We start from the raw sequence: 10,950 nt of genomic DNA, 5'->3' as shown, positions 1-10,950 counted from the left end.
GGGCACTGGTGAAAGGATTGCCCAGAGTTAAAGGCAAAACTAGACTTCTTCACCAACAGGACCTCCTTTGTTTTTTGCCAAAGGAAGCTATCCATGTAAACTAAAAGGCAGAAGATTCTAAGAACTATGAGAGATTTTAAAAAGATGTTAGAGAAATAATGAGTAAGTGCAAAAATGGTTATGTGAAAATGAAAACTCTGAGGGCCACTGAAGGTGGTATGGCTGGTGCAATGATGGTGAAGGTGGTACGGCGGGTGCAATGATGGTAACGAGCAAAGTGTGTTGCTTAACAATGAGGTAAAAACACTTACTGTTGAGATATTAAGCTCATTCTAGAATTGTTTGATCTCCTGTTGTGTGTTATACTGTGGAGACAGAGCCAAAGAGGTAAGAGCCAAACACAAGAGAGAGACTTATGAACTGCAGTTACTACAGAGACTCAGAGTCTATGGAAACAATGCCTGGATCCTGGCACCTCAGTGCAAAAAGCCAAGCTTATTGCCCTGACAGAAGCCCTCAAGCTTGCCCAAGGTAAGCGCATAAACATCTATATCGATAGCAGATATGCCTTTGCCACCACGCATGTCCATGGGGCTATTTACTAAGAAAGAGGGTTACTAACTTCAGCAGGGCAAAAGTTTAAAAATGCCTCTCAGATACTAGACTTATTGGCAGCAATCTAGCTGCCTAAAAAGGTGGCCATAATACACTGTAAGGCCCACCAAAAAGAAGATAATCCTGTGGCAAATGGAAATAACTTGGCAGATGCAGCAGCCAAGGAGGCTGCCTTAAAATCAGTGGGAACTGAGACGGTGCTTGCTCTTTTGCTGATGCCCCCAACCTTGTCTGGACCTGTGTACACCAAAAAGGACCTCCACTTGGCAACCCAACTTCAAGCAAAACCTGATCTCCCTGGGGGGTTGGTACCAATTACCAGGCAAAAGAGTTCTATTGCCAGAAGCACTTGGCTGAGAACTCATCCGACAAGCCCACCAAGCCACCCACTTGGGAGGAACAAAGCTTGCAGAACTTTTTGGGGAGAAATTTTTTATTTCTCTGCTGATGAAATTGACACAAGCTGCAAATCTTAAGTGCCCTCAGTGCCAACTGGTAAATCCCAAATGGCAACTTCATATGGAGACCAAACATTTCCTCAAAACTACCCAGGAGAACATTGGGACATTAACTTTACTGACATGAAAAAGCCTGGACTGCGGGGGCATAAATATCTCTTGGTAATGGTTGACACCTTTCTGGTTGGGTAAAAGCCTTTCCAACCAAGACAGAATCAGCTCTCATTATAATAAAAAAGCTCTTTTTGAGATTTGGCCTGCCCATATCTATGGGGTCTGACAACAGTCCGGCTTTTATAGCCCAGATAACTCAAAAATTGGCACAGGCATTACAGATTAATTAGAAACTCCATTGCACATACCGACTTCAAAGTTCAGGACAAGTAGAGAGAATAAATCAAACTTTAAAGACTATGATAACCAAGTTGTCTCTAGAGACTGGCGAAAATTGGGTAAGTCTCCTTCCATTTGCCCTCCTACATGCCCATTATACCACCTACGTGGCCGGAGTGTCAACTTTCGAGGCACTCTATGGGAGACCTCCACCACTCATTCCTAAGATCTCTAAAAAAACTGGCAGATTTAACTAACCAAGATCTTATTAAGTCCCACCAGGCACTCCAGCCAGTTCTGTCCTCTATCCACCACCTGTTCAAATTAAAACACATGCCAGCGGGCTCCAAGCTTCCCAAAGACTTCGAGCCCACAGCTGAGCCAGAGACACTTGTCCTCATCAGGTGTAATCATCAAGAGTCTCTTGAGCCTCGCTGGGAGAGACCTTTTACCATGGTGTTTAGCACCCCCACTGCAGTAAAAGTGGTCGGTAAGACTCCTTGGATTCATCGCTCCCACATCAAAGTGATTCAGGCCCCTGACAAAAAGGACATGGAGCCACCCAGATAAATGGACTGTACAAAAGACTGGTAACCCCCTAAAGTTAAAATTTACCAAATGTCCTTAATTGTTCTGGCCTTGATGACTCAAATTGTAACATGTTTTATTTTCATAACTTTCTCACTAGAGGTAAACCATAACCCAAATTATGGGACATGGGTCATTACCGACTATTTTACAGGAAGTAAGTTAGCCTCAAATACAATGGTCCATGGGATTATATCATTAGATCTTTGTGTTCTATGTGAAATGGTTCTCTCTTAAATAATAAGCCAAAGATTTGGCTTATAGCCTTAAAATCAGGGGGGAATGTTGTAACCTGTTAACCAGTTCCCTTCGCCACCTTGCTGTTCTGTAAAGCACTGACCCCTCCCCCCGAACTGCTCCATAAAAGATGATAAAATTGTTTGTCCTGATAGAGACATCTGTTCCAAGAAATGACCCACCACAAAAAACCACAACCTTGTATTTATGTTAAAAACATGTTACACATGTAAAAAGTCTCCAGGTCAAGCTGTGCCACAGTCAAAAATTTAGTGACGGTACAAAACAATTTTGAATATCTTTGGCGCAGTAGACAATATAATGATGCTGGATGGTTGGTCTTAGCCTCTTTGGACAAACTAATGAAGGAAAAATCGCATCTCCAGAAACAGATAAGAAATTTAAAAGTTTCTCAGTGTGTCACGAGTGAAAATCTCCTCTTTTAGCCGCAAGGCTGAAATTGCAGAAACCCAGACACAGTCCCTCATGATTTGATTGGCTGAACTTCAATGTAAATGTAATACTCAGCCTCAAAGGGTATCAGAAGCAAAGGTGAGGGCACTGGTTGGAAAAGAATGGGATCCCATGAATTGGGATGGAGATGTATGGGAGGATTCTGAGGAAACTGAAGATACTGAATTTCTGGATGCTAATGTAGTTATTTTGCCTGAGGGAGAGATTTCCCCACCTCAAATGGCAGAGGCATCACCACCTCCACCCCCTGCTGTGTTGGGATCTCCTAGCATACTTGCGGAAGCTAATTCTATGTTGGCTAAATGGGATTATGCTGCTGCTCCTCAGGACCCACCCTTAACACCCGTTTTTGCCTCCAGGCCCATAGCCAGGCTCAAATCACAGAAAGCTCCTAAAGGTGAGATACATAGTGTGACCCATGAAGAGGTTTACTATACTCCCAAAGAGCTTCTTGAGTTTTCCAACTCAGAGGCCTGATGAGCAAGCATGGAACTGGATTTTATGAGTGTGGGATAATGATGGCAAAAAACATACATCTGGATCAGGCTGAATTTGTTGATATGGGCCCATTAAGTGGGGATTCTGAATTTAATGTCATAGCTCATGGAGTGAAGAAAGGTGTTAATAGTTTATTTGGAAGGTTGGCAGAGATATAGATCAAAAGATGGCCCACTGTGAATGAGTTAGAGATGCCTGATATTCCATGGTTTACTATTGATGAGGGGATTCAGAGACTCAGGGAAATGGGAATGCTAGAGTGGATCTGTCAAGTTAAACCTAATCCTCCACATTGGGATGATCCAGAAAACATACCCTTCACCAGCACCTTGAGAAACAGATATGTGAGGGGAGCATCAGCATTCTTGAAGGGCCCTGTTATTGCTCTTCTTTGCATGCCAGACCTTACAGTGGGGACTGCAGTTAGTCAATTAGGACATTTAAGGGCAATGGGCTTGATTGGGTCCCAGAGTGGCAGAGGTCAAGTGGTGTTGGGAGCCACCACATTGCCGAGCCGCCGCATATAGCGATCATGCGGCCTGTGGTAAAGAGTAAAGCCTGAGTTAGATTACCCCTCCCATCGAGCACGTTAGTTTCCTGCTTACCGCGTAAACAACCCGCTCAATAATATGTTAGCCAATCAGCTTGCCTTGCTTACTTTAATATGATTGGACACTGTATCCGTATATATACTGGTGCCACCCCTGGGGGGAAGTAGAAGCCCGAAAGGAGCCGCGGAGAGCGGACCGGTAGAGGCTTCGGAGCGAAGCCCGGAAGGAGCCGCGGAGAGCGGACCGGTAGAGGCTTCGGAGCGAAGCACGGAAGGAGCCGCGGGGAGCGGACCAGAGGAGGCTTCGGCTGGGAGCGATCCCAGGGCAGGCTGTACGGAGAGAAAATAAAAGAAAAGGTTGTCCACTGCCAGACTTTGTCGTGTGTCCTTCCTGCCGGCCGGGAACGACATCGACATTTGGTGGCCCGCACGGGGAACAACTGATCACCCCCGAGACGTGGTAGTGGACAACGTTCCTTGATACAGCACTGCGAGACAGGTGAGCAGGGGATAAACCTGGGCCCTGGGTGGCGCGCACCTACAGGGTTTTTAGACTCCCCTCAGGCTCACGAGTAAGTGGCGGATTTTTGGGCCTCACGCGGTGAGTAACATATTAAATATGGGTAACGTACCGAGTAAGGACACCCAGCCCTTGGTACAGGTCCTCCGGAAGCTCTTAAAGTCCAGAGACCTCAAGGTGGGACGCAAAACACTGGAGAGCTTTTTTGAGGAGATTGATAGTTTCGCTCCCTGGTTCTTGCCCACAGGGCACTTAAACCTGCCCTCGTGGGAGAAGTTGGGCAGGGATCTTTCTCTAGCGGAAAGGGAGGGCGGGGCTTCGGTCTTCGCTCGGCCACTGTGGGAAATGATATATGCATGCTTGAAGAGCGAGGGTGGTTGCAGGGAAGGTTCTCAAGAGCTCATTAAAGTGCATAGGGCATTCGAACAGGCCCAGTCAGGGAGCTCCCGGGAGGGGTCCGTCAAAGGAGACAAAGATATAAAGGAGGAAGACGGGGCTCAGGCCTCGGAGTCGTCTGACTCCGAGAACGAGGAAGGCTTAGACAACGATGAGACCAAGGAGCCTAGATGCCAAGAGGATAGGCCGCTCGATAAGGAGTCGCAGGGTTCTTTCCCAGCCTTGCGCCGCGAATTGCGCTCCGCTCAACTTGGTCTGCGGAGGAGTAGAGAGCTCCTGAGCGCCCCCTGGCGCGAGAGGGAGGCGAAGCCTTCCGCCCCACCTTGGGAGCTGTTCCCGGAAGCGATCCCTCGCCACGAGGCGGCCGCGTGGGAGCTCCCTCCCCTTTCGCCAGAACAGGAAGTGATGCACGGGCCCCCATTTTCCGCCCAATCACGGCCGCCGTCTTATGCTCCGCCGCCGGCGGGTCGGTATTTTTACAGGCGGCTTTGGCAGGGGGGACGTTTGTCTCATGAGGTACATCCACCACCTGGGATAGATAGTGGCCCCTACGGGATATTTCCTGTACAAGTAGCTATGGGCCAGGGACGTAATGCATGGGAGCCTTTTGAGATAAAGCAGATTAGAGAACTTAAAAATGCAGTTACAACCTTTGGGCCGACTGCGCCTTACACCATTGCCATGCTGGAGAACCTGTCTTCTGGGCCCCTCACCCCCGCGGACTGGATTCAGCTGGCAAAGGCGTGTCTGCCCTCGGGTAGTTACCTGGATTGGCGAGCCTGGTACACAGAGTTCTCTGCCGAGCAGGCTGAGAAAAACGCCGGTCGAGGAAATGGGAGCTGGGGATTTAGCTCAGCGGCATAAGCGCCTGCCTTGTAAGCAGGCAATCACCAGTTCGATCCCTGGTACCAATAAAAAAAAAAAAAAAAAAAACGAAAAAGATAAAAATAAAAAATAAAAAACAAAAAGGGGGAGTAAGCCAAGGCCTGCCTCCAAAGGCGCGGTTATCTATGGCATGACAATGGATGGGCCCGGATCCGGTAATCAGCTGGAACCGAGGCGCGGTTTGTGTTTTTCTGCAGGAATCGGGACGAGAACCACTGTGGGTACCGGAGAGACTGACACGGGCGACAAAGCCCTCGACTGAAGATCAGACCTGCCCTACCGGAGATCCATCACAGACCAACCAACAAGATGAATAGAAATAGCGGTAGCCCGAAATGGACAAGAAGATCCTCAGGCATATGCATGGCTCGCTCGCCTAGCCTACGACCGAGTCTAGGGACGGTGAGCTTCCCACACTCCTCCTCTAAAAAATTATGATATAGCAGGGTAGATGAGTCAATGACGGGTAAGAGCATGCCTCCCCAGCATGACTCAACCTAAGACAGGCCCTACCCCATACCGCACGAAAGCCGCTGAATTACTAGGTTCCGCCCGAACCAAATGTCGCCCCGGGGGGATCATGCGGAGCGACATGAGTGTATGCCTGTGTGCATCCAGGTTCCGTCCGGTTCCTTCCTGGCCCTGGAAAAAGGACGAGGGCCTCGGGGCCTCGGCAGACTCGGGGACGGCCGACCCGGGCCGACGCCGAGAGCCCTTGGTGGGCCTCCTATCAGGGCACAGGCCTCTACACTCAATTCAGGACGGGCTGCGATGCGTAGACTTATTTAAAATAAAAAAGGGGGAGATGTTGGGAGCCACCACATTGCCGAGCTGCCGCATATAGCGATCATGCGGCCTGTGGTAAAGAGTAAAGCCTGAGTTAGATTACCCCTCCCATCGAGCACGTTAGTTTCCTGCTTACCGCGTAAACAACCCGCTCAATAATATGTTAGCCAATCAGCTTGCCTTGCTTACTTTAATATGATTGGACACTGTATCCGTATATATACTGGTGCCACCCCTGGGGGGAAGTAGAAGCCCGAAAGGAGCCGCGGAGAGCGGACCGGTAGAGGCTTCGGAGCGAAGCCCGGAAGGAGCCACGGAGAGCGGACCGGTAGAGGCTTCGGAGCAAAGCACGGAAGGAGCCGCGGGGAGCGGACCAGAGGAGGCTTCGGCTGGGAGCGATCCCAGGGCAGGCTGTACGGAGAGAAAATAAAAGAAAAGGTTGTCCACTGCCAGACTTTGTCGTGTGTCCTTCCTGCCGGCCGGGAACGACATCGACAAAGTGGCAGCACTTAATCGCCAAAAGCAGGGTCCACATACTTACCATAATGGACAGTAAAGGCGGAACAATGACCAGAATAATCCAACATGTGCAGACTTCTGGCACTGGCTGATTAGCCATGGCATTCCTAGATGTGAAGTAGATAGGAAGCCTACAAAGTTTTTACTAGAGTTATGTAATTGAAAAAATTTACAGGCAAATGAACAGAACCTTACATCAAATCATGGTAACAGGGAATCATGGCCCCTCAACCAGTTCCCAGATTTGAGCCAGTTTACAGACCCAGAACCCCTCGAATAATGGGGAGGCCAGGTCCCCTTGGAGAAGGACTCTGATGCACCAAAAATTTACACTGTTAATCTTTCTCCCATCCTTCCCCAAAGGGACCTAAGGCCTTTTGCTTGAGTGACTGTCCACTGAGGGAAGGGGAATGATCAGACATTTCAGGGATTATTGGACACTGGTTCGAAACTAACACTGATTCCAGGGGATCCAAAACATCACTGTGGCCCTCCAGTTAGAGTAGGGGCCTATGGAGGCCAGGTGATCAATGGAGTTTTAGCAAAGGTCTGACTTACAGTGGGTCCAGTAAGTCCTTGGATTCACCCTGTAGATATTTCCCCTGTTCCAGAATGTATAATTGGGGTTGATGTACTTAGTACCTGGCAGAATCCTCACATTGGTTCCCTAACCTGTAATGTGAGGGCTATCATGGTTGGGAAGGCCAAATGGAAGCCACTAGAGTTGCCTTTGCTTGGTAAAATAGTAAACCAGAAGCAGTATTGCATTCCTGGAGGGATCCAAGGGATTACTGCCACCATCAAGGACTTAAAGGATGCAGGGGTGGTGGTGCCCACCACATCTCCATTTAATTCCCCCATTTGGCCTGTGCAGAAGACAGATGGGTCTTGGAGAATGACTGTGGATTACCGTAAACTGAATCAGGTGGTGACTCCAATTGCAGCTGCAGTACCAGATGTGGTTTCCTTGCTTGAGCTGATTAACACATCTCCTGGTACTTGGTATGTAGCTATTGATTTGGCAAATGCCTTTTGCTCCATACCTATCCATAAAGATCATCAGAAACAATTTGCTTTTAGCTGGCAACACCAGCAATATACCTTCACAGTCTTACCTCAGGGGTATATTAACTCGCCAACCCTATGTCACAATTTGGGTTGAAGGGATCTTGATCGCTTTTTCTCTGCCACAGGATTATCACACTGGTCCATTACATTGATGATGTTATGCTGACTGGGCCTAGTGAGCAGGAGGTAGCAGCCACACTGGATTAATTAGTAAGGCATTTGAGAGCCAGATGATGGGAAATAAATCCAACAAAAATTCAAGGTCCTTCTACCTCAGTGAAATTTCTAGGAGTCCAGTGGTGTGGAGCATGTAGAGATATACCTTCTAAGGTAAAAGATAAATTGTTGCATCTGGCTTCCCCTACAACTAAAAAGGAGGCATAATGCTTAGTGGGCCTATTTGAATTTTGGAGGCAAAACATTCCTCATTTAGGTGTCTTACTCCACCCCATTTACTAAGTGACTCAGAAAGCTGCTCATTTTGAGTGGGACTCAGAAAAGGAAAAGGCTTTGCAACAAGTCAAGGCTGCTGTACAGGCTGCTCTTCCACTGGGGCCATATGATTCAACAGATCCAGTGATTCTTGAGGTATCAGTAACAAACAAAGATGCTGTTTGGAGTCTCTGGCAGGCCCCCATTGGTGAATTACAGTGGAGGCCTTTAGGATTTGGAGTAAGGCTCTGCCATCATCTGCAGACAACTACTCTCCCTTTGAGAAACAGCTGTTGGCCTGCTACTGGGGCCTAGTGGAAACTGAACGCTTGACTATGGGACACTAGGTCACCATGTGACCTGAGTTGCCTATCATGGCCTGGATATTATCTGACCCACCAAGTCATAAAGTTGGACATGCCCAGCAACAGTCTAGCATTAAATGGAAGTGGTATATTCGTGATCAAGCCAGAGCAGGCCCAGAAAGTACAAGTAAATTACATGAGGAAATTGCCCAAATACCTATGGCTCCTATACCCAGTATGTTGCCTTCAGTTTCCCAGCATGCACCTATAGCCTTGTGGGGTGTACCATATGATCAGTTATCAGAGGACGAGAAGACTAGGGCCTGGTTTACAGATGGCTCTGCATGTTATGCAGGCACCACCCACAAGTGGACAGCTGCAGCATTACAGCCCATTTCTGGGACATCCTTAAAAGACAGTGGTGAAGGGAAATCATCACAGTGGGCAGAACTTCGAGCAATCCACTTGGTAGTACATTTTGCCTGGAAGAAGAAATGGCCAGATGTGAGACTGTAAACCGATTCATGGGCTATAGCCAATGGTCTAGCCGAATGGTCAGGAACTTGGAAAGAACGTAATTGGAAAATTGGTGACAAAGATATTTGGGGAAGAAGTATGTGGATAGACCTCTCTCTATATGGGCAAAGGATATGGAAATATTTGTTTCCCATGTAAATGCTCATCAAAAGGTAACATCAGCAGAAGACAACTTTAATAATCAAGTGGATAAGATGACTCATTCTCTGGACAGTAGCCAACCTCCTTCTTAGCCACCCCAGTCATTGCCCAACAGGCCCATGAACAGAGTGGCCATGGTGGCAGGGATGGAGGGTATCCATGGGCTCAGCAACATGGACTCCCACTGACCAAGGCTGATTTGGCTACAGCCACTACTGAACGCCCAGTATGCCAGCAGCAGAGGCCAACACTGAGTCCCCGATATGGCAGCATTCCCCAAGGTGATCAACCTGCAACTTGGTGACAGATTGATTATATTGGACCACTTCCATCACGGAAGGGACTGCACTTTGTCCTCACTGGCATAGATACATATTCTAGATATGGCTTTGCCTTTGCTGCATGTAATGCTTCTGCCAAGACTACCATCCGTGGACTCACAGAATGCCTTATCCACTGTCATGGAATTTCACATAGCATTGCCTCTGACAAAGGAACACATTTCACAGCTAAAGAAGTGAGACAGTGGGCATATGCTCATGGAATTCACTGGTCCTACCATGTCCCTCACCATCCAGAAGCAGCTGGATTGATAGAAAGATGGAATGGCCTTTTGAAGACACAGTTACAATGCCAGCTAGGTGGCAATAGTTTGCAAGGCTGGAGTAAAGTACTTCAACAGGCTGTATATGCTTTGAATCAATGTCCATTATATGGCACTGTGTCTCCTATAGCCAGGATTCACGGGTCCAGGATTCAAGGGGTGGAAGTAGGAATGGTGCCACTCACCATTACCCCTAGTGATCCACTAGCAAAATTTTTGCTTCGTGTTCCAATGACTTCATGTTCTGCTGTCCTAGAAGTTTTGGTTCCAGAGGAGGGAAGGCTTATACCAGGAAGCACGACAATGGTACCATTGAACTGGAAGCTAAGACTTCCCCTTGGTCATTTTGGTCTCCTCATGTCTCTGAGGAAACAAGCTAAAAAGGGAGTCACAGTGATGTCAGGGGTGATTGACCCAGACTACCAAGGGGAAGTTGGACTACTACTCCATAATGGAGGAAAGGAAGAATATACATGGAGTGCAGGAGATTCCTTAGGGCACCTTTTAGTATTACCATGCCTTGTCATTAAAGTTAATGGAAAGTTACAGCAACCTAATCCAGACAAAGTGACAAGTTGTCCAGAACCTTCAGGAATGAAGGTATGGGTCACCCCACTGGGGAAAGAACTGAGACCTGCTGAGGTGCTTGCTGAAGGCCAAGGAATACAGAATGGGTAGTGGAAGAAGGAAGTTCTAAATACCAGCTACGTCCCCATGATCAGTTACAGAAAAGAGGATTATGATTTCTCCCCAAATATGGTTTCAATGTAACATAATGTTAGAATTAATGCTGTGTTTTGGGAATTGTTATAATAATGTTAAGCTTATGAATTGATAGGAGTAAGCATCAATCAAAGAAAAGTTACATTGTGTATTTTGGTAGGGGAATTATTTCCATTTGTAGGAAGGACAGTTAGAACATGTTAGGTGCAATTATATGCATGTTTGAGTATCTGGAACTAGTTTAAAGAAATGTGTCTGGTTGCCAAGTTGACAAGGGGTGG

General features: G+C 47.5%; 1 pseudogene; it reads left to right on the top strand.

Moving 5' to 3' along the window:
* Positions 1-2,816: 2,816 nt before the first annotated feature.
* On the top strand, positions 2,817-10,689 carry LOC106027933 (uncharacterized; annotated as a pseudogene).
* The last annotated feature ends 261 nt before the right edge of the window (positions 10,690-10,950 follow it).

The sequence above is a fragment of the Cavia porcellus genome, unplaced genomic scaffold (assembly GCF_034190915.1).
Source record: "Cavia porcellus strain 051 isolate PalLab524CR breed Dunkin Hartley unplaced genomic scaffold, mCavPor4.1 scaffold_3, whole genome shotgun sequence".
NCBI classification, from domain to species: domain Eukaryota; kingdom Metazoa; phylum Chordata; class Mammalia; order Rodentia; family Caviidae; genus Cavia; species Cavia porcellus.
Note: the sequence above shows the minus strand (reverse complement) of the source record. Positions and strands in the feature narration are given on the sequence as shown.